General features: G+C 35.3%; 1 protein-coding gene across 2 annotated transcripts in view; it reads right to left on the reverse strand.

The window, feature by feature from the left end:
* Positions 1–25,868, reverse strand: part of PARD6G (par-6 family cell polarity regulator gamma) — a 146,925-nt gene that overhangs the window by 2,830 nt on the left and 118,227 nt on the right. The gene's annotated exons all lie outside the window — the stretch shown is intronic.

Here is a 25,868-nt window from a genome sequence, read left to right on the forward strand (position 1 = left end):
TTCTATTAGAAAATTAATTCTGGGAGCAGAAAAATAGTTTTGGGGGAAAGAAATCTGACATGGATTTAAAATTACAAGATGGTTTGAATCCTGCTACTTACCGAATCTTGCTCATCTTTGGAACCCCTCAGTAAAATGAGGGGGTTGGACCTGATGCTCTCTATGGCCTTTTCTAATTTAAATCCTGTGATCCTATCTTACTTAGAAACCCAATTCCAGTCACAAAGAAATGCATTATAATTACTAACTTATCATTTACTGTACTTTACTTTTTCTTCATCTCAACCAACTTCAGGCATTGATTTTTGGAAATTATAAAAAATCCCCACTCAGTTGCTGCTAAGCAGCCTGCCAGAAAGACCCACATTTAGTTAAATACTTCGCATACTTGCTTCTGTTGGGAGTTCTCTGTTGATCTCTCTCAATGGCATCTGCTTTGTTTGGGTTGGTGAAAGTGTTTTCCAACTGAGAAGCTTGGCTAATTGACAGTTTCCTTCCACTTCCCAAATGCTGGCAATTTTTCTGACATTTCTCTTTATATATGGAACCTTCTTCCTTAGCCTCATCCTCCAAATCTCAACCTCAATGAGGTATCTTGAGGTAGATACCTGAAAAAATCTTATAGGTACAGAACCCTAGAATCATGCCATATGACCTTTGTGAGGAAATTGACCTACTTTATTTACAACTATTTCTATGAAACTCAAAATAACGGATTCATTTTATTGAAAAAATAGAAACATGAGGGGAATTCAGAAGTTATCAATGGAATATGGTTAAGTGTATTCTTTTAAATGGCTATTTATGAAAAAAAAAAATTTAAGACCGTCTCTAGAGCCTAGCTGTAGCCAAAGAAGTATAATATCTCTAAACAAGAAGTTATAAACCTCCTGAAATGGCATTAGGAGCACCAGCCACACCCACTGCTTCAACAGCTGCTTTTCATAGGACTTGCTGCCAGACAGAATGCCAAAACTCAGCCAGATAAGATTCTATAAACAAGCTGAATTCCTCAGAAAAGCAGGCAACCAGGCTCCTATAGAAACAGTTTAAACTCTTACATTGTCGGTATGTGAGAGCTCTTGACTTCTTATTTCCTTTGGGAATCATGGAACATTAGTTGACAGCTTTGGAAAGTACTTCAAAGACAGAATCACTTCCACTAAGGAGAGCAGCCCTTCAGGCAGCTTGGGAAGGAAGCCAATGACTCATTAAGAGAGATGTGCATTGTCCCTCCGACCTGAAGATCACCATTACTGAATATTAAACAGAGAAGTCCTCCTACCTGTACTAAGGGACTCAAAACAGGAGGAGCTCTCAGAGCTAACACTATGGCTTCCTGTACCATAGGTATAACAGAACTGTTGAGTTTGAGCTGGAAAGAACCTGAGTGGTTGTACAGCTCAACCTCTTCTTGGGCAGCTGGATGAAATCCATGCCTGCAGTCAGGAAGACCAGAATTCAAATGTGGTCTCACAGACCTACTAGTTGTATGATCCTGACCAAATCATTTAACCCTTTTTGCCTCAATTCTCTCATCTGTAAAATGAGCTGGAGAAGGAAATGGCAAACCACTCCAGTATATTGGCAAGAAAATGACCATGAAGAGTCAGATGTGACTGAAACAAGCTCAACTTCCTCATTTCACAGAAGAAAAAACTGAGACCCAGAGCAAGTATTATATTAAAAACTTATCTACTAAAGTAGATCCTCTCTCCTAACCTTTCATAGATGGACAATGTTCCTAATAATGTAGCCAATTAAAATGGACTGTTTTAATATATGTAATATATGTGGTTTATCTGGAAAAGATGATGGTGCAGAACATATCCAACTCAACCTACTATTCTAGCCTGTTAAAATCTTGTTGATTCCTATTAATCTCTTTGTTATATATTTCCCTTATGTATTGCTATAATCATGCCATAATCTCTAGGCTTAAATACAAATGCCTTAGCCTAGAATTTAAGGCCATCCAAAATCTGCTTCAACTTACCCTTCCAACTTTACTTCCAGTCAATTGAGACTACTGACAATTGCCTTAGGTTACCCTGTTCTTTTCTTCTGCCTTGTAATCTTACAGGCTGCAGTTAATTGATTTGCGCAAAATCACACAACTAACTACAGTATCCTGCAGTACCTGGCACAGGTACTTAATAAATGAATGTATGAATGAATAGATGGACAGAAGAACTGTGATATTTTTACCATTGAATATTTTCCACTGAGCTAACTTAGAGGGAAAAAATTGGCTATAAACAGGAGCCCAGACCCATTTACATTTTCAAAATTTGAATTCCAGTGATAATTGTTATTAAAGGCTTTTAGTGTCTATGCTAAAAATTAAAAGCAAAAGTTTGGCTGAGTTTTCTTGTTTTCTCTTGAGGGTATTTTACCCATCACAGTGAGATTCTGGGGATTAATGTAATTACTTATTTGATTTTGAGCCCGGATTTCCCTATTTGGAATTTCAAACCACTTTTAGAATAGTTGTTGTATACAAACAAACAAGAATCCAAGCTAGACTACAGTCACAACATCTTGGCAACCCATTCTTGGCAGGGCAATCACAGACAGAAGACAAGAAAAGGTTATTAACAAGAACTGTAAGAATTCCCCAGAGCAGACAAGTTTTTCCAGCACTTGTGACAGTTCTTTGAATGAACTCTTCCTGGATGTGAGAATTGGGACTGGCTATGAAGGGAATTCTGTAGCTTTGATCATGAGAACAGGACTCCCATCTTTCTCCAAAACCCTGGGCTGATAAACACCTGATGATAATTACACTATGGGAAAAAAGAGTTGAAAGGCAGTTATCCAGCTGGCTTGAGCTGTTCAATGGAATATCTTACACTATCTCTCACATAAGTAAGCAGTCCTTGGCAAATGGGAAAACAGAAGACTCTCATGACATTACCACAGAGGGCATTTTAGTAGAGTGGTGAATGAGGCTGAAGAATGAGTTTTTTTTAAACAATGAAAAAAGCCCTGATCAAAACATTATCTAATATTTTATTTTTTAGTAATTTATTCTATTTATGTATTACATCCATCATATTCATATTATGCATATTATGCTTTTATTTATAACAAAATTTAATAAAAATCATTACTTTAAAATTTACTACTTTAATCTTTCTTCTTACCCTAGCCAACTCCCTCCCAACTGTTCCGAAACCTAAGAAGTCTACAACTTATAAAACTACCTAAACTGTTACCTCTACAAAAGCCCTACTCTGATGGATAGTGCTGGTGGTGCAGAAGAGCCTAGCAGTGTTTAGTAAGCCTGAAAGAAATAGAATGATTCTTATGACAGAGAATATGTGCTCTAGCTTGACATTGAAAACTGTATCAGCAATACATTGTCCAATGTGTGATGAATTCTTTGGCCCAGTAATATACTGCACCAATTTCACCATATCCCCTCCTAGGGCATGATTCTACCAAAGCCAAGTGTATCAAATCTGAATTCTTGTGCCTTTCTATTGTTAGTGTCCACAAAACCATAATATTAGAAAATTAGAAAGCAGTCATCTTGTAGAAATTGATTCTTGAATGTAGTGACTTATCAAATCACACACTGAATTAGTGATTTTAAAAAATGATCTCCCATCATCTTTACCCTTCCAGGTAAGCCATGTTTTAATTACACTGTCTTCATACCCCTGTCTTCTCATACTTGCTTCTTAGCATCTGCTGACACTTCTTCAAATCTAGAATCCCTGCTAGCTACATCCTCCTTCAAGACTTACCTTCCTAAAAAAAAAATACCTCTCAACCCATTCTGATCTCTTTCTCATATTTTCTTAACACACCAAGTCTACACCATTCAATTTAGGACACAATAACATTGTCTCAATTACTATCTCACTTTCTGTTTCATATACCTACATTTTCTCTCCAACAATTCAATTTTATTTCATTTTAACAGACATTTATCTATATCTTCTATAATTAAAGCATTATTTTGGATAGTGAGGATGCAAAGATTGATGTAAGACCCAGCTCATGTTCTCACCGAGTGTACAAGTTAAGTCCATGGAAAATTCTAGGTTGAATAGGAAGACATACATTTGGGTGGTGGGGAATGGGAGTGGAGGTGGAGGGGGGAGATTAGACTCACAGGAGACATGGTACCTGACTTAGGCCTCAAATGAAAGGAGTAAGAGGCCATTTTGTGCCTGGCACATAGTAATGCTAAACTAATTAATGTCTGTTGATTGACCGATTCCAGGCATGGAAGATGGAGTGAATATGAGAGAGAACATTAAAAAATAGAATGTAGAAGAAGGAAAGAATGAGAAAAGATATTTTAAAAATGAGCCAAAGAGGGGAAATTTAAAAGAGAATTTAGAATAAGCATCTGTTTAGCACTGCTAGTCATTGTAGCTTACTATCTCATTTAGTCTCATAATAACTTTGAAAGATAAGTAGTATTATTATTTATAGTCAAGGAAACTGAGGCAAACAGAGGAGCCCTGGGTCGTTAAATGTCCAAGACTGGATCTGAACTCAGGTCTTCCTGATTTCAGACCCAAAATTCTGTCCACTATGCCAAATAGGTACATGAAGTTATTGAAAATCCTCCTGTTTCTCAGAAAATGATCTTGAACATTTTAAGATAATTGAGGCTTTCTTTTGGATTACATTTTTTTTACACTCCTGTGCCTATAAGGACAGTTCTGGAACCAAAGGAAGAATTGAGTAATTTGTTTATTCATTTGTAGAGGAAGGGATTTTATTTCCCTTATTCCAGCTCACATTATGTAGTCAAGGAATATTGCTTAATTTTTGCCAAGTATGATGGCACACACCTGTAATGCCAGAAGCTGTCTGGCAAATCTCTTGAGCTCAGGGGTTCTGACCTGCAATAAGCTATACCAATCATATTTCTCTGCTAAGTTCAGCATCAATATAGTAAACCCCAAGTACAGGAGAGCATATGGTTAAGAAAAGTGGGGTGAACTAGCTCATCTTGGACACTAAGAAGTCAAAGGATCCAGGTCAATCAATCACAGACATTTTAAACTGTTTTTCTTTTTCTTTCTTTTCTTTTTTTTTTTTTTAGCTGAGGCAATTGGGTTAAGTGACTTGCCCAAGGTCACCCAACTAGATGTTATGAAGTATTTCTAACCACCTAATGTGCTTTGCTAAAAATAAGATGTGTCTTATTCTTTTAAGTCCTTTCCAAACTAAAATACCTATTTTGTCATCATCTGGATGTGTAAACAAATGCCATCCTTTTTCATTTGTGTTTATCCTTCTGAAACCATGACATAGGGAGGGATCACAGTGTAATGACACCATATGGCCAAGTCAACTCTAACAAAAATATACTGAATTAATCATTCGTTTGTTTATGTTCACATATAATGGACATGCGTGTGTGCGTGCATACATGCCAAAACAAAACTTTCAAGACTCAGGTGTGTAATCTTCAGAAAAACTGTATTACTGACTTCATTGCATACGCTCCCTCTTAGGTTCTTTTGGAAAGGCTAAGATTCTGAAACTTTTTTCAGACTTTATTAACATGAGGAAAAGATGTTTAAGCTCTTGAGTCACAGTTCTACAACTAGGTTTTTAAGAAAGAATCATGGTTCTACTTTTAGAAGAATGGAAGAGTACAAAACAGGCTCCAACATCCCTAGATAACATGAAGGTTTGATGTTGTGTTCCAACAGTGAAGATGGGTGAAAGGACCTTCCAATTCAATTAATAATCATGAAGCAAATAGTGAACAGGTTTTAATATTCAAATAATCTATAACCTCATACAATGGGTGGTGAATTCTTTGGCCCAGTAATATACTCCATGTTTTCATTGTACTTCCTCATCTTTTTTGAACATCTAAATCACCAACTTGCTTAATTATATCCATGATGAATAAATTATAAGAAGATTCTACATTGTTATTTATTGTGAAAGCAGGACATAGAAGTACTTTCAACTCAGAATTTTAAATTCTAAATCCTTCAAGCGATTAATCAATAACGCTTCCCTTTTGAATTGTACAAGTCCCTGGAAAGTAATTTTTTTAAAAAACAGTCACCATACCCCACACCAATACCAAATATTAATCAATCAAGAATGCTAATTGTAAATATAAAAAGTCATTCTATATCTGATATTATCAGGAGTCAAAATGTAACTGAAAGAACTAAATTAACTCATCTAATTATTGCCAATTCGGTTATAAATAACTGTTAATTGAAAACACTTTAAAGATTGTAAGATGATTTGTAATGAATAGGAGATGCAAAATGACAAATGTTAAAGAATTTTTGAAACCATATATTTTTTATTAATATTCATCAATGATCATGATCTCCCCTGGTTTTTAAAAACATATCTAACACATATAAAAGATATCTTGAGGTGGGACTGGGGATCGATTTTTCCTTAGGATGGCCATAACAAAAACTTGAGGTCAATTTATCATTTTACCTGAATCACAACTCTCCCCACCCCAATAATTTGATTAAATTAAAAAAAAAAAATTGTCTGCAAACTGAAGTGGGATCTTATCTTAGAGAAGGAAGAAAACTTAGGTGATCATTTCCTTCCATCCCCTAGTTTTACAGACTTCATTTTACAGAGAAGTGACTTGCCTAAGAGAGCATGTAGCAAATAGCAGAGGGGAAAATCAAAATAAGGTTGAACTAACACTGAGCCCGACATGCATTCTGTAGAAGAGGTGGTAGGAATTTCAAAGTATAAAGATCAAATGCTTTGTATTTCATGATTTTCATCAAGTTTTCCTTTTAATGTAAATAGCATATAATATAGGTCTAAATATAGACCACCCTTGCCCCCAAATTTGACAAAGAAATCCTGAATACAGTCTAGAAATCTAGTCCCATACCAAACAAACAACACTAACTCAGTGTAGACCAATCTAGAACCGATTCCCCCCCACCCCTTTTAAAAAGAATCATTATTAATCTGCTGTTATAATACTTTTTCTGGAAGATACATAGGTATATAAAATTAAACATAGGAAGCAAAGTAGTGAATGCTTGTCATCCTGCTGAGTCTAGTAGATTGCTTGAATCAGGCATTGTGACATGCAAGTTCCCCAGCTATATGGGAATCTGTATGAAATTTAGCACCAAGTCAGGGTGAGATAAAGAGATCCTAGCTGCCAAAAAGACAAACAAAAAGAGAAATATTTGGATGGATAAATAGGTAAGAACTTGAATGAATAAATGAACACATAACTTTTAAGAAATAAGAGAGATAGTAAACAATACAAGAACCAAATGGATAATATTTATTACAGAAATAAAACCATCTCTTTTAGGTTAGGGTAGTTGGCGAAGAAGATAGGACTTGAAAAATAAATAAGATCTGGACAAACAGAAAGGTAGAACATCCTAAGGGGGAAAAACCTATAACCCCAAAGAGTTTTCAATCTCCTAATGCAGATGAACCCTTACGATCTTATTTAACTTTTACCAGCTGCTGTACAATAGAAAAAAAAAAAATCCTTCCTTTCCAGATAGAGAGGGAGGTACCTGGCAGGGCTCACAAACAAGTCCTGGGGCATATTAAGGAGTGCCAATGATAGAGCCCTAAAAGGAGGTAACATCCTGTCCTCCTCCTCAGAGAATGCCACTGTCACTGGCCTTTAATGCTGGGTCAGCTAATTCTGAGAGAAGGGAACAAGGTGAAGAGAACATGTAGGTTATTCTCAAGTAAGAAAAGGAAAGGGCCATTACATAACTTGTTGGCCACTCAGATCTTTGTATGCTGACATGCAGGAGTGTTCTTATATGTGGCAAGAGCTTAATCTTTGTGGAATGAATGATGAATGATTAAGTATCTCATTTGTCTACATATAGCCACCCTTCTTCCAATGAGATTTTTTTTTTGAAAGGAAAATTTGTTTTGGAAGGAAAATATAGAATTATTAAAATATACATATTGAAAAATAGCCCATTGAAAAATGGGCTATTTTAAGTCTTCCTTGGTAGATTAGGGGGAGGGGAATGATGGTCTAGATTTGGACTTAATGTATGCTATTCAAATTAAAAGGAAAACAAAAAGAACTAAGTTGTTTTTTTGTTTGTTTGTTTGTTTTTTAAAGAATCCAGGGATTCCCAAATAAGTGTAGTGGTTTTATGCTGGAAAAAATGACATGGAGGTATCTCAAATAATGACAATAGCTCACATCTACATAATATTTTAAAGTTGCAAAACACTTTATATATATGACCTCATTTGATCCTCATAATCCTGTCAGTATCCCATTTTATAAATGAGAAAACCAAGGTTAAGTGTCTTGTTCTAGAACCATAAAGCTAATCAAGTAGCTGAGCTGTCCCTGGAATCTAGGTCTTTTTTGTCACCAAGTCCAATGTGAAAATCAAGGTAAAATGTCTTCCTCTAGAGTCACACAGCTAGTTTAAGACCTAAGCCATCATTCAAACCCATGTATTTTTTATCTCTCCTATCCAATAATCAATTATAAACTGCTTTCTCTTCTCATGTAAGTGGTTAGCACATACTCCCCCACCCCCATCCCAGTATTGTGAGCTAAGAATGGTTTTTATAGTTTAAAATAAAGTTTGGTTTTATAAAATGTAAAACTCACACAGGCTGCATTTGACTTAAACCACTGTATTATGAATACTACTTTGAAACCTAGTGCTAAAGTGAGAGGGGGAAAATCTGTATCTTTCCAGATGAAGAAATAAGGAAATAAGATAGCATCTAATCTCATCCGGCGTTCACCCGTGGAAGCTGAAATACATGGGACAGGCCCTATTATTTATCAACATATGATGCTGGTGTTTCTCATCCTATTTTCTTTCCATTCTCCATGAGTTATGGCAAAGTATTGTGAGTGAACCAGCATTTTCCACTCTTTTTTTCCGTTGTGGAAAAAAATTGTGGTTGAATGCCATTTATGAAACAACTACCTTTTTTTTTTTGGTCTCTATAATTGTGGTTGAATGGAGCTCTCAGGAATAAACATCATTACACCAAACTAGATCAATTCTTCTGCGGTCTATTAGTCTTAGAAAGGTACCTGGGCACTTTCCTGAAGTGATTTGTCCAGAGAAACAGAATCACTGTTACTTGTCACAGAGGTAGACCCTAGTCTTCCAGAATCTTAGACCTACTCTCTATTTACTAGGCCTTCCTTTTTCTTTAAACAAACTGACTTAAAACTGTACATAAAGAAATTATACATCAATTATGCCAAATAAAGACTATCTTTCTCCTTTTCCCCCTATTTCAAGATTCATCCATCCACGAGATGGAGAAATAAGAGCCGGACCTTTGATAGAGAAAACTTTTTTTTTTTTTTTTTTTTTTTTTTGGGGGGGGCAGTACTTTAAAGTTAACTTCATAATATATTACTTATTTTAAAAGATTTGGGTTAGGACAAAAGTAAATTAGAATCAGAAATTCTAATTCTGTCCACTGTTAGCTCTGGAATCAGGAAGACCTGACCTCCTCAAATGCTTACTAGCTGTGTAACCCTGGGCAACCCTTATATGTAAAATGAGTTACAAACCACTCCAGTATCTTGGCCAAGAAAATCCCAAATGGAGTCATAAATAAATTTTATCTATTATATTTCTTTTTTATGATATCCTTTTATATAATGGTATTCAATTAGCCAGGTTCTTCTAATTATTGTAAAAACAAGGGGATAATCCTTTAGTTTCTAAAGATTCTAATAGGTTTACTACATGAGAATATACTTATTTTCTAAACACCTTTTCACAATAGTATCAAATGCCAAGGGTAGGGTTTTTTATTTTTGTTGTTTTTTTAAACCAAAGCCACATTTTTGATCTTCTACTATATTTTCATAGCAAAAGTCAACAGTTAAGGGAGAAGAAATGTTTTTGAAGCCAATCATGTCCACCCACTCACTTGCCACACCCTGCTTAGCATTTTCACTAAAATAAAATGTATTTTTCTTCTTTTCTTTCCACTTCAAGATTTCATCCATAAGAGATGGAGGAACAAAAACACAAGTAGAGGTAAAATGGTTAATAATATTTGTGAATCAAAAATATCTTGTTAAATAATCCCCAAAGATCATGATGAGGAGTTCATATGTGTGTGTGTTTTAAAAAAGATTTTAAACTATTCCACCTCTTCTAACTTCGAGCAAGGGTTTTTGCCTTCCCACTGGAGTGAAAAGGGGTGTGAAACCTGTATAACCAGTCTCTCACATTTTCAGAGTGACATCTCCCTTGGCACAAGAACCTGAGGAACCAGGTTTCTACAAATGGAGAAAACTTAAAATGAGTTAGGAAGTGTAATTCTCTGAAGGCTTCCCTCTTTCTGTCACATCTGGGGCCTGAGAGAAGGGAAAAGCTGGAGGAAGGGTAAAGTCCCAATCCCTATACCTTCAAGGATCCATAATTTGTTTGTTATATTTTTCTCCCCTATCTAGAGGATTACTTTTACATTTTAGTTTATCTTAGGTGAAAGCCTGCATTAGCAATATTGGTTCCTCTCCAAGTCCCACTCCCCCATAAAACATCCCCACCCAAACCCATGTTCAGATGTCTAGTGATGACCTTAGTCAATGGGCAGGCATTCTGTCATTAGTAAACTTATCAGAGCTAGCACTCCACTAGTATGGCCCCAGTGAACCCAGTGTCATTTCCCCATCACCATAAGCCATAAGAAGAAATTTATGAATTATGTATTTTGTCAGATATTGTCAGAATGCAGCGAATATTATGTGTGCATAGTGCTTTCAATAATCCACTCCCCATCTCTTTAACACCAATATTTTCCTATCTCAGAGGAATTAAATCTAGTGGGTCAAAAAGGCAGTAGGGTATACAGCTTATTAGCAATGATGGCTAAATATTATCCAGGATACATATGACAATGAAAGAATTGAGTAAATAATGTAACAAGAATGAGATGATCTAGAATATTTTGAATATCATTTTGGTACCCTGGAATTTTTTGAGTTGTGAGGAATGGTGGAGGTGTGAATCCATACTCCATACTGTCCTTTGGTAACCTAAAGATCATGTTTCCTTTTAGTGAGGAAACCCAAAATGAGTTTAGTCACTTTGTCAGGGGCTCTGAAATTTTCACTTGTTCAAAAAGGAAACATCTTGACAACCTCTGTATACAGGTCCCCTGAATGTTGCACGCACTTTGTCTATGAGTTTTTGTTTAAAAAAATCAGGAAAAATAAAAAAAAGTAGAACTATCCTATGAATCATATAAATCACCTGCTTGTCGGGGCAAGTTGCATTTAAACAATCTGGAGAGGATCAGCAGGCAGGAGGAGAATTGCGTAATTTCCGGAGTAGGGTTATCACAGCTGGACACTGGATTCAAAATATGAAATGGCCAACACCTCCTGATTCTTTTCCCAGCTAACATGGGAAATTATGGAGACTATGGACAAATAACACTATTAATATTCCCTAAACCTAATGCTTACCTTGTGCACCCTTCCAGTAAACATGATTATTCTTAACTCTGTGTCCCCTGTTTTTTTCAAATGCCTGAGAAAAACTTAAAACTTTTATGCCAGGTTGGTTCTTTTGACTTTTTTAATGAAATCATAATTCCCTGTACTCCACACCCCCCAGGAAAAGAGAAGTGACTTAACCATATAATAATGTTAGCCAAGAGCTCCCAGCACATACTCATTATCAGCACACAGCCTATGAACACGCCATTGTTAGCTCCACACATCGTGGGATGGTGTTGGAGACGAGACTGGTCACATTGTGCAAAGTCAGCCTTATTCCTTTCACAATGGGAGCTTTTTGTGATGGGGCTGATTTCTAAAAGGAAAGCTTCATAAATGATAGAACCAAGTAAGCAAGTTAACTGAACTCAGATTCAACTCTGCCAAACTTAAATAATGAAAACAAATGGAGGGAGATTGGTGGTATGGCTTGTAGCATCTGGGTATGGATGGTCCCAGGAGGAACTGTTTCTCACCCAGCACCAATGAATGACTTGTTAATATTTAGTTTTTGTGCTTAATTTAAGGCCTAATATTGTATAGATGGGACTGATTTAAATAATTTAATGTCACCTTAGCTAAAAGTTCTACTTTCTGGGAAGAATGTTGTCATATTTATCACAGATGAGTAACCGAGGTAACCAAGGATCTGGAATTAATAGGATGAAAACATGTTAATAGGTTTATTTAAGTGGCAGACAGACTTTCCCTCAAGTTTTTCCCTCCTGTGACTATAATAGCAAACGTTAAAATTACTTGGACCCATCAAGATTTTATTCTGCTCTTTTCTTGACAGAACTGAAGGATCAAAAAACACATGCTTTGTCAGTGCACTTGTCATTACAAAGTGTTTTCTCATATTCTTAATATTAACCTATGACAAACTCATAACTATAACTCTCTGACTTGAGGCATATGTCTTTTGGGTTCTCAGAAGGCCTTGAAAAATTTTGTTGACACTCTATAACTCACTTCAGGTTAGATCATTCAGATGGTCAATAAGCATTAAGCAAGTATAATGTGCAAGGTATTAATATCTTAGGGAACTGATGAAGATCACTTATTAATATTTCTAGGAGGTATTAGGGAGCAATTCTCAGAGACCAAGCCACGAATATGGAAGTTAGTCAGGAGCATAGGGAACGATTATGAATGGGGTATGAATAGCCATGATTAGAGTGCTGAGAATTTTTCTTTCTTCATATTCATTGTTTTATCATGGGAGCCACAGATTAGGTGGCTAGTGTGACTGGCTGCTTATAGATATTTCAGTTTACTTTGAGGTTGGACTCTACTAAAATCCACTTCAACCTCTTGGTGAGATGTAGAGGTGATCTTGGCCTTTCAAAGGCTACAGAAGCAGAACACAAGCTCTGACAGGTCCTGAGTTGTGTGTCATTAACTTACTGTGGCCAAAGATAATGATCTTTAGACTGGAAAGGATGGCACAAAAAATGACTAATAGGATAGTTTAAAACTCTTGATAAGGAGGGAGGTAGTGAGAGATCACTCAGCTGCCCCTGCTGAATTCATATTCCTCTGAGTACTGAAAGAATAGGAGAGGTGCCTTACACAGAAGAAAAGTAAATGGTCTAATTTTCCAAAAGTGAATATAGTAAAGTGCATAATCTATAGTCCGTTGACCTTGATTTCTAGAAAAAATTCTAAACGTTATCAAAGAAAGTTTGTGAGCATTTATATAAGGAAAAACAAGGTTTTAACAAGAATGGATCTGTAGACTTCATTTTCCTTGTGATTTTACCTAAAGTGTCAGGGTCTACGTTTTTGATTTGTAACCAAATGGTCCACTTGGACTCAGTTACCTCTGCTAGAGAAATCTGTTGAAATTGTTTTAAGTATTTGAATGCTTTAAACATAGATTAACTCAAAACTCATAGGAGTGGGGGAAATATAATCTTAAAGATGAAATCCTGACCATTACTTCATGATGATCTTTCTCTTCTCTGACTAGTCCTAAGTGATGTATGTGCTATTCTTAGTTATGTTAAATTCAATTCCATTGAAACATTTCTAGCCATTTTTCCCCCTTTAGGGCAAAACACCCAGAATCAAAATTCAATAAGGTTCAAAGACACAGGAAGTGTCTTTAAGACTTTAAGACCAGAAATTCACACATTTTCTTTAATTTGGCTTAATTGCTTTGAAAGAGAGATCTAAGCTATAGGAGATATGAAAAGCTTAGGAAATACCAAAACTATTTGTTTTCTGGAGTTATCTCAAATTATCTTCTCTGTACCAGGAACCAAATGGCTCATTTTGGCTTCAAAAGTCTTTTAGCTAGAGCATAAGCATCAAAGCATATTATCTTAAATGTACAAGTGAATTCATGCTCCCATTTCCTTCCCGGGGAAGTTGCTTACCTTGCTCTGGTTAGATATCAAATGAACCTAATTTGCATTACCACTAATAGAAAACTACAACAGAAAAATATATTATCCAATAAGGAAAATCTTGCACAGAGACACCATGATTATATTACAGCTCTGTTACAAGTAGAAGTAATCAAAGAGTTATCAAACTATGCATACCCTTTGATCCAGCAGTATTTTTACTGGGCTTGTATCCCAGAGATCTTAAAGGAGAGAAAGGAACCAACATATGCAATGTGTTTGTGGCAGCCCTTTTAGTAGTGGCCAAAAAACTGGAAACTGAGTGAATGCTCATCAATTTGAGAATGACTGAATAAATTGCCGTATATGAATGTTATAGAATATTATTGTTCTACAAGAAATGACCAAAAGGATGATTTCAAAGAGATTTGGAAAGACTTACATGAACTGATGCTAAGTGATATGAGCAGAACTAGGAAATCTTTATACATAGCAACAATAAGATGATATTATGATCAATTTTGATGGACATGACTCTTTCCAACAATGAGATGATTCAGACCAGTTCCAATGATCTTGTGATGAAGAGAACTATCCACACACAGAGATAGCATTTTCACTCTTTGTATTGTTGTTTGCTTGCACTTTATTTTTTCTTTTTTTTATTTGATTTTTCTTGTGCAGCAAGATAATTGTATGACTACATATGTATATATGTATATACTGGATTAAAAAAACAAAACAAATAGGAGTAGTATTGGAGGAACCACAGACTAGACAACCTCTGGTCCAGGGATATGACAATGTTTGGTCCATAATGTTTCATTTTTGGCTCTACCAATTTTGCTCAGGAGTATAGGCTCTCCCAGCCATCCCATCTTGGGATGTTTAACAGAATCACTGGAGAGTAAAAAGTGGTTGGATTTTGCTATCTCATGTCTTTTCCTAATTTATTTCCTTTCATTATCTATAGTAATTTATTTCATATAGTCACTTTAAATTTACAAACAAAACTGTCTGATTTATTATAATACTGTCTTCTATTAAAGTTTTTGGCTATTTCTCTAAGGCTTACAATAATGAAGAAAACCTTTAAATAAAGATTGCTTTAAATCCAGCAGCTATCATTCCATTTACTTGTGTGCAATAATGAAGAATTTCAAGAAATTTAAGCTCCTGGGGATAGGGGGACAGGAAGAGAGAGAATGTTTTCTTTTGTCAGTTCAAAGACCAAAAGAAAAAATGAAATTGGGGGGGGGGGGGGGGGGGGGGAAAAAGAGGGAGGAAGAAAGAGTGATGTGGACAAATTTCAAATATATGTAATATAACTTTACTTAGAACCCTTTACTGATCTTAAAGTTACCTTGAAAACAATTTCCAACATGACTTGATAATAAAAGCAGTTGGTATGTTAGTATATTTCATTATAATTATTTTTATCCAGTTACTTTTAAATGTCTAATTTTGTTTTACCATCAAGCTACATGCTGCCAAATTTCTTGGAATCTAGTATTGGGGCAGAAATTTATGAGACATTATATAGCTATCAAAATTATAGTATACAAAACTATATGCTGAATAATTATAATGACTAAAAAGATAAAGAAGCACTTCCTTTCTGGAGAGAGATGGAAGACCAAGAATGTATTAACATGCAAAGTTAAATGATATAAACGATATGTTTTGTTTTATTTCTTTTCTTTTTTTAAACCAGGGAGGACTCATTTGTGGGAAGAAGGAAGGAATATTTGGAGAGATATTATTAGGGAAGTATCTGGAAATAATTGACCTACAAAACACATCAATAAAATTTTTTTTAAAAATTTAAGTTATATGATGTCTTGTAGGTATCAAGTAACTATATAAAACACTTCTTTTTTCAGGAAAGAAGCTGGGGGGGGGGGGGGATGCCTAAGCTCACTGAATAAAACTTTTGCCATGAGAAATTTTGATCTAATCAGATATCATTTTCTGATCCAACATTTCCCAAATTGTTTGGTAAAAAACAAGTACAAGAAAAATATTCCAGTGATATTTTCTCCTTTAAATATTAAATATGAAACCATATACGCACCAATAATGTTTCACATAGGAGTAGTCTGTAATGAAAAGAGACTGAATTTCCTGTATTTTGTACTAAATATCTATTGCCCCATTCCCAGAGGTAGGATCTATCAATGAATATTGTGATGGAGTGAGGAAAGTATTCCATTTGGAACCACAGAACAAGGGATCAAATTCCAACTTTATTATTTGCTACAGGTGTGATCCTGAGTAAATTACTTAAGTTAACCTCTATACACTTCAGTTTCGCCAGATATAACATGAGAGGATTTGATTAGCTCTGTTCTATGATCCCTATATTATGACCACAGAAGATTGAGCTTTGTTTCCACTTAACATATTCAGATATTTCTGCTGTTTCTGCAACTTTAATTTGTAACAGCTTCAAAAGGAATTCATTGCAGATGGGGTCCTCCACTTATCCTACTAGAACTCGGATGACAAGCAAACCTCATCACATTCAGTCCTAAGCAGTGAATTTATTTCTTATCTTAAAATCCAAAGGTAACTAACAACTCTTACATTTCTGTCTCTGAATCATGGTTCTATGAGATATACAAAACTACAAATGGACAATTTTCTTTCCTCTTATTCTGCATTTGATCTGGAACAATGTTTAAATTGTTCTATTAAACTATTAAAGAATAGTTCATTTTATGTGTCCATTTGCAGGGAGAAATGAATCTAATAGCTTTAAGTGCCTTTTGCACTTATCATCTGTATTTTTCTTTGAAAATATTTGCTTTTGCCATAAAAAATGAGAACATATACAAGTCAACTTTTAGGCCAATGACAGATTGAATTAATGGCTAATGGGCCTTAAGTGGCTTCTTAATTCTGTGGGAATTGCCAGATTATCTGTTTGATGCTCCCAGAATATGCTGGAATGAAAGGCAACAGTAAATCTACCTTATTAAATATTTTAGTTTATGTTTTTTGTTTATCACAGTTGCCAATTCCCTCCCCATTATGAAATGTCAAATATTTAAACACACTTGGGGCTGCAGAGATTGAGGTTGGATATTCATGAAGCACTCAATTTATCATAGAGTAGTCGTATACTTGAATGTGGTCCAGTAAAGACTGCTGATGGAATCTCAAATGACAAATAACCATGATGTGATATTCAATAATAGATCTGACCAAATACTGGTAGTAGACTCATTGCTTTGGTGTCATGGTGCTCTTTCTAGTGCTGCAGTTTTTGTTATTAAAATATCTCCTACCCTGGATATCACTCTGCAAACCTCTGCCCTCTCTCTATTCTTAGTGATTTCAGTAACACCATTTGGCTCAATGAGCATTTCTGCTTATATTAATTCTAAAATTTATAAGGTTAGCCATGCCTTTTCCCCTAACTCCAATCCTACCTTCTCCCCCGTTATAGACACCTGAAATTCAGTTATGTTCAAATTAAACTCATCATTTCCCTCTTGACTCTCTCTTCCTCCACCTTTCCCTTTTTCTTACTCCATATTCTCCATTACCTTTATATTAAGGGTACCATTTTCCTTACCCTACTGGTCATTCCTTTAACCTCAGAGACAAGTTCTTTCAGACTCACCCTATACCTCATATCCAATCATCTATCACATCCTGCTGACTCTACTTCCACAACAACTTGCAGCCAGGATCCTTCAACTTATCTTCTCATTTATTCCTATCACCAACCTCCCTGACCTATTGTAATAATCTACTAAATCTGCTTTGGGCCCTATTCTCTCCAATGCATAATTCACAGAAGTCATTAGCAAACCATTAAATTATATATACTTACAATTGAATGCCTTATATAAAAATCTTTCTAAGCACAGGTGTAATCATGTCATTTTCCTGCTCAAAAGCAATCCGTGGTTCCCCATTGCTTTAGGTATTTAGGTATTGCTAAATTCCTTAACATATTTAAAGGTCACCACAATCCAATTCCAGTCTAATTTTCCAGGTTTATTTCATATTTCTCTTTGGACTATACTAGGCCACCTCTGGCATTCAATCAATCCCCCGTGTCTAGAATGCACTTGCTCTTGAATTCTGTCTTTCAAGGTCCATGGTTGAACAAGATTATATACATTTAGGAAACAGCAATGAAGATGGTGAAAAGATCATGATAAAGAAGGGTCAAATGAAGGAAGGGAGATTATTTTTTCTGAAAAGAATACCTAATTTCTAGACCTAAAAGAGAAGAGAAAGGAACAGGTAGCTATTCTCAAATATCTGAAGCTCTCACACGGAAAAGGACTGATCTTGTCTGCTTTGGTACCTAAAGACAGCACTAAAAACAGAGGATGAAATTTGGCTCAATATAGAGAAAAATTTCCCTAACAATTATTAGAGCCATGTAATAGTAGTGTATCTTCCTTCACTGGAAGTTAAGTAGAGGGAACATGGTAGAAATATTTCTTGTTCAATTGTCCTTTTTACCAGGTGACCTCTTAAGTTTAGACTATGTTTGGAGTTATTTTTTAGGCTTTTTTTTTTTTTTTTAATAGAACCTGTGGTATAGAGAAATTCCCATAAGAAAGCTCCCCTCTATCAATATAGATTAGCACCTGCTCTGAAATTTATACTCTTAGTAGGGTCTGCCTAGGGCACAAAGTTAAACTAAACCAACTAACTAGACCAAAGTTACATAGCAAGTTATATATTAGACAAAAACAGTGGTGAACTAGACCTGACTTGTTTATACTGGCTCTACAAAAGCTGATTGTTACATTTTAAATGAATGGAATTTACATTTTCAGGAATTTTTCAAGTTGATTGGTAAGAAGCTATTAGTAAAGAATTAAATTATACAAACCTACAATCGAAGGCATTATATAAAAAATGATACTCAATTCTTAATTATTTTACTACTATCTATATATTTGAAGTTATTTACTATTATGTAGTAATTATACTATCTAACGATGTACATCTATCTTCCTTATCCCCAAGCTCAGTGTTGTTATTATAACTTAATGATGAAACTATTCATACCACAGAAATTGAAAAATCATATGAATCAAGGATTGTTTTGGTGGTTTTTAGGTTTCAAAGTTGTAGAGAAAATGCTAATAATGCAGATAAAACTTAAAATGTATCATGTCTGTTACATTGTGAATAGCACAAAAATTGTAGAAATAGTCTTCCAGTATTTGGAAACCATTTAGAAAAAAACTGATTTAGAAAAAAAGTTGTTCACGCCATTGACAAATAAACCTATATCTTCCTCCAGCTCTCTCTCCCTTGTCATATTCCTCTCATTTAACTATTAACCTTTGAATTTAAGCTTTATCAGCAGCCCTTTATCAAGGCTCTAGGTTAAAATTCATTCTTCCCCTCAAGTTCTACTCATGATAATAACTAGATTAATATAATTCTTAAAGACAATAAATTTAAAAGGAATAGAGCTAGTGGATTGGGATGCAACTCCATTTGAGATGACTCAGTTCTCATAGGTTTTGGTGGGAGGGTCCAATTATGGACATGGAAAAGTTTGATTATGGAAAGTCTTAGACATGGGCCTAAGACTAAGTCATCAGGAGAGCCTAACTACAAGGAGCCACCCAGGTTGGCAAGATTTTTAGCCACAGCAATTCTCAAATCCCTTCTCCTAAATTTCAAAATAGTTGAGATCTGTTTTGTGGGAGTTAGCTCTTATATTAATCACTTGAAGTATTAACTGAAGGTTTCTATTATTTTATTTGAATTTTATTATTTTAAACCCACATTAGATAGTAACCAGAGATTAGGACCTTTAGTGTTTAAGTAATAAAATGGGTTTTGCATGTGTAGGTGCCTACTTCTGAGCCATAAAAATGGAACTGTCTTCCTTTTTGGTGGCATCCAGAGGAGAGAAGTATCCATAAATTAAGTTGGATAGTGGAAAATCAGCTAATGATGTAGAAGCTGCAGAGCTAGATTGAACATGGGACTCTAGTCAGGAGGACCTGAATTCAAATGTACCACTTACTAGCTGAGTGACCCAGGGCAAATTACTTAATCCTGTTTGCCTCAGTTTCCTGATTTGTAAAATGAACTAGAGAAGGAGATAGCAAACCACTCTTTGACAAGAAAATCCCAAATGGGGTCATAAAGAGCTGGACATAACTAAACAACAAAAATGAAGAACCAGTAGAGGGCGAAAGTGTCTTGATCCCAGGAAGCAAAAGACTTTGAAAACAGAGATCTTGAGATTTTGAATCTTAGACACCTTTAAAAAAAATTAGATTAGTTGTAAAATAATTGTAAAACTCTGAAACTAAAAAACAACAAAACAAAATATGACTTTTAATTTCATTTTGGAAGAATTTTTAAAACACAAAAAAAGTGCTAGTTAGTGGAAAGAATGAAATCTAAATATTAAGTTCCTACTAAATGCCAGGCAAGCAAAACAAATATGGCAAAAGTCAAAAATCTTCCCTACCCTGAATATGCAAAGGAGTTGGATCAAAGTCCAGCTTTGCTGTTTCTCAGTATGTGACTTGGAGAAATCATTTTACCTCTCAAGACCTGTTTCCTGATCTGTAAAATAAGGTTATAGGACTGCATCAACTTTATCATCCCTTCATTTTCTGTGCTAAATGTCAAAATGTTTCACAGCAGCATCTGCCTGAAATGCTATTTAAAATTCCATTTGATCTCCATTGTCTCATAAACAGAGATTAACTAAAAAGCAACAATGTCTTCCACATTTATTTTAATGAAGATTTATTCAAATACTAGGCCTTAGTGAATGCCAAATCCATTTGGAGTCAAGAGTTTTGTGAGAAAACATCTTTTCTAAAATGAGTTTCTTTTATTCTAAATAGCTTTCTTCCTTTCTCTACAACTATCTGAAATCTTGTACCACCAGGGAAAAGTTTTAGAAGGAACAGCTGGGGAAAGAATGCCTAGTTTGAGCCTAAATTCAGCCATCTGTGGTGCTTTTCAACACCTGGTGTCTACAGACAAAAAGAGGTAGTTCACTAGAGCAGGGCTATTTCAGATGTTGGTCAAATGGGAAAGGAATCATCCAAGAAAGGCAAGTGAATTGTGCTCATGCATCATTATTCCATGTAAATTCTAGAAATCATCTAATAATGGTACAAGTGAGGCTGAACATGAGGTCCAATGGCTGTGTGTAGATGTAGGTAAGGAAGGAGCATTTAAAAAGATGGCATGTGATTGGAAGGAGGCATTGTGGAAATGGGGCTCAATAATAGAATTAAATCAGAGAAGAGGTTCTAGATCAAAATATTTTTGCAGAATTGCTTAAGGGAATGGGATTTAGCTTTAGATTGACAACTTCCTTCCTGGAATATTCCTGTTTTAACCTTGAGGGCTTTAGCCACAACTAGAGCCATAACTAGCATTCAACTGAATGGGACTTTTTGCCCCAGGATGCTGACCCTGGCAGAGTCATATCTGGAAAATCTTCTTCCCATCCCTGCGGTTCTGCTGCCTAAGCAACAGGTGCAGCTGCTACACCCAAGGGCTCTCTTTCTGGGCTGCCTAAGCACCATCCCCACCTTGGCCCTTGCTCAAGTGTTTTTGATCCAAAATGTCTAAAATATCCTTTTAAAAAGTCTAATTACAGTTATAGCCATGAAAGAAGTAAATTGAATTATGTGGAACAAGATAAATGGAAAAGACAATGGTAGGGGAGTCTTCCGTACAAGACAAAGCACTTTCACCATCTACATTATGATTAAGGATTACATATTTCTGACTCTTGTTTCCTTCTGGCTCCCACCATAAACAATCCTCATCCTTCCCTACTTGCACAAGCAGAGAACATCAATCAGACCCTTAAGGGGCCTTAGAAAATGACTTACCTCAAATCTAATAAGTGGCATGCCAGAACTTAAAGCCTGGGTTTTAAATTTTAAGTAAAATGTTGTCACTTAAAAAAAATGGATACTTTTTGGTTTTGTATCATCTTTTCACTTTTCTTCCTCCTTTTCATTATTCCTTCTGAAAGATCCATTCATTATACCCAGAGATCCATCCATTAGAACAAAGAATAGAGGGGGTAAAAAGCGGCTTAATAAAATCAATATATCAAGCATAATTGAGGGCATAGGTAATATTCCACTCCCCCACCTCTGCTTTGGATTTATTTAACTCTTTTTTAGGGGCAAGCTTGCATTAGTTTTCCATCTCTCCTTTATGTGTAGTCGTGGTGGTAGTAGCAGTAGCAGTAGTAATAGTGATGGTGGCAGCAGTAATAGTCTGTAACTACTCTGACTTATTTCTCTCCACCATTTGGAGTTCCTTCTTCTCCTCCTCTCTTTTAAACTTTCTTTTATATTTTACCTTTCCATTAGATCACAAATTCCTTGAAGGCAGGGACTGTCTGGTTTTGGGGGTTTTGTTATTTTGGCTTTTTTGGATTTGTATCTCCATCACTTAGCACTGTCTGATATATAGAATGTGCTTAATGTATATTTGGTGACTTTGACCAGTCATTGTGTTGATTGCTTTTCTGATTCACTTCTTTTATTCTCTATCGGTTAACACCACTCTTCCCATGTTTTTCTGAATTCATTGTATTTCTTTAATTGACAATAATATTGTTAAATGTTATGTTTCATAATTTAGTTAGCAGTTCCTCAATTGAAGGGCATTTACTTTGGTAACACTATGAAATATTTTGGAAGAAAATTTTTGAGGGGATCCTATATATATATATATATATATATATATATATATATATACACATACACTTATCATCAGTGAGGGATCAAGGAACGTGAATATTATACTGGCACTTTTCTTTTGCTTGCTTTTCCCAGCCTCTCCTCCCCATTTCCTGATCAGGGAAATCATTCTTTAAGCAAAACTAAATGAAATTAAATATTAATTATGACAACCAAGGAATATTTCAGATTCCTGGCCATCCCTACCCAGAGAAAGCATTTAAGACAGCCTTTACATTTCTTTGAAATAGGATTTCCTAAAAGGCTTTATATCATAAGCCCTTATTTAAGTCAGTATTTAAGTCAGTGATAATTTTGGCTTGAACTTTGGCTACTTTGCATGTGGGTGTGGTATAATGGAAAAAGGGCTAGTCAGGAGAAATTTGGGTGTGAATCCTGCTTACTAGCTGTGGCAAATCGCTACCTTTCAGTCAAATGGGGAATAAAATACCCTCTGAACTTTGCTCTCTGGGCTGTGTTGAAGATCAATTAATGTACTGTAAAGCACTCTGCAAACCTATAAAGTTTATAAAAACTATAAAAGTTTATTTTTTAAAAACCTATAAAATAAAGTTAATTTATTTATTTATCACTTTTTACCAAGGTGAGGTGAGGAAAAAGATGAGAGAAAGGAATTTAGATCTTTGTACCTACTGACAGGGGAAGCAGTACTGTCTTACAACTTATAATTCTGGAAATGAATTAACTTGTTTTCCAGAGATAGAAACTGACCTTCAAAAAAGTGAAGTACTTTGCTCAGTAACATGAACCTTTATGAGATATTATTGCACACTATTCTTGTACTTTAGAAAACCCATGGGGGCCTCTCCAGAAAGTCTTGGCAACGAGATGTGTGATTTAACTTTGCAATGATCATATAATGATACCAAATTCATCATGGTTTGTGGTGCCCAGCAAGAGAGACTTACAGAACTGACTCTCCTTGAATATAAATATATGTTATTATAGCCTCCTGGTTTGAATGAACCTCCACTAGAATATCCTTCTATGCGCCAACAAAACCAAATAATTTTTATAATTTAGTCACAAATTCTTTTATTTTATAGTACACGCATAGAACTAGATAGGGAGGAATCCTTATGTGTCTATAAATCTGATATCCATTTCTCTTACTTTTAGCCAAAAGAACTTATGTCCATGTAAACTTCAGGACATTAGGGACCTCTTGGCTTAGCCATTTTAGCCCTGTCCATTATACTTTGTATTTAGGGGGTTCTTGATATTTGTATTTGTATACACCCAGGGGATAGAAATGAATGAAAATAAATAAGAGCCAAAGAATAGTAGAAAGAGTAAATTGATTTTAAAAGCAAAGCATCTGGGCTCACATACTGGTTCATCATTTACTTCCTGTGTGATATTGAGTAAATCATATAAACTCTGGTCCTCAGATTTCTAAATTGTAAAATTTAAACTTCCTTCATTCCCAAATCTTAACCTCTAGTCAGGAAGAGGGTAGGAAAGAACAATGAAAATAAGGCAAAGATGCACTCAAATCAATCCTGTTGTTGGGTACACAGGATAATCCACTTCTTAACAGAGTATACTAATTCCTTACTTCCTATGGGAATTTGGAATATGTAATAATTTCCCTCCTAAAAATTTTACATAATACCCTTTGACCATCGGTGTTTCTTAAATCCAAAAGAGATTTTTTTTTTAAAATTAGTTTTTTATTTGCAAAGCATATGCATGGGTAATTTTTCCAACATTGACCCTTGCAAAAACCTTTTGTTCCTTCTCTCCCACCCCCTCCCCAGTTGGCAGATAGTCCAATACATGTTAAATATGTTGAAATACATGTTGAATCCAATATATGTATACATATTTATACAATTATCTTTTTGCACAAGAAAAATCAGATCAATAAGGAAGGAAAAAAAAAACTGACAAAGAAAACAAAATGCAAACAATAACAGAGAGAATGAGAATGCTATGTTGTGATCCAGACTCAGTTCCCACGGTTCTCTCTCTGGATGTAGTTGCTCTCTTCATCAATGAACAATTGGAACTGGTTTGAATCATCTCATTGTTGAGGATGGCCAGATCCTTAAGAATTGATCATCGTATACTCTTGTTGTTGCTATACAATGATCTCCTGGTTCTGCTCATTTCACTTAGCATCAGTTCATGTAAGTTTTTCCAGGCTTCTCTGAAATCATCCTGCTGGTCTATTCTTACAGAACAATAATATTCCATAACATTCATATACCACAATTTATTCAGCCATTCTCCAACTGATGGGCATTCATTCAGTTTCCAGTTTCTTGCCACTCCAAAAAGGGCTGCCACAAACACTTTTGCACATGTGGGTGCCTTTCCCTCCTTTAAGATCTCTTTGGATAGTCAATAACTATAGTAATCTAGTGTTTGATAAACCCAAAGATCCCAGCTTTAGGGATAAGTAGTCACAATTTGACAAAAGCTGCTGGGAAAATTGGAACCTAGTATGGCGGAAACTAGGTATCAAACCACATGAGAGAGTTACATGAAATGATGCTAAGTGAAATGAGCAGAATCAGGAGATTATCACGGCAACAGCAAGATTATACAATTTTCAATTTTGATGGAAGTGGCTCTTGTCAACAATGAGATGATTCAGGCCAGTTCCAGTGATGTTGTGATCAAGGGAATCATCTGCACCCAGAGAGAAAACTGTGGGAACTGAGTGTGGATCACAACATAGCATTTTCACTCTTTGTGTTATTGTTTGTTTGCATTTGGTTTCCTTTCTCATTTTCCCCCCTTTTTGATCTGATTTTTCTTGTCCAGAAAAAAAATTGTTTGTGTGGGTGTATTGGATTTAACACATATATTTTTAATATGTTTTAACATATATTGGATTACTTGATATAAATTGGATTATCATCTAAGGGAGAGGGTGTGGGGAAGGGGGGAAATTTTTTGCAAAGGTGAATTTGAAAAATTATCCAAGCATATGTTTTGAAAATAAAAAGCTTTAATTAAAAAATATGTAAGCAATTTAAGCTGCAAAAATGGATGAGGAACCATTTTAGCTCTCTTACTTGTTCCCCGCTACTCCCTCTTCTCTTTTTCCCTCCCCCCTCACATTATTGTGTCTGACTATTCCTGATTCTGCAGACCATACTAACCAGAAGTTTGCTTGGCAAAGATATTGAAGTGGTTTTCCATTTCCTTCTCCAGTGGATTAAGACAAACATAGGTTAAATAACTTGACAAGGGTTATACAGCTGGGAAAGGTCTGAGACTAGATTTGAATTTAGGTTTTCCTGAATTCAAACCCAGTACTTTAATCAATGAGCAATCTAGCTGCTTAATAAT

The sequence above is a fragment of the Sarcophilus harrisii genome, chromosome 1 (genome assembly GCF_902635505.1).
Source record: "Sarcophilus harrisii chromosome 1, mSarHar1.11, whole genome shotgun sequence".
Classification (NCBI taxonomy): domain Eukaryota; kingdom Metazoa; phylum Chordata; class Mammalia; order Dasyuromorphia; family Dasyuridae; genus Sarcophilus; species Sarcophilus harrisii.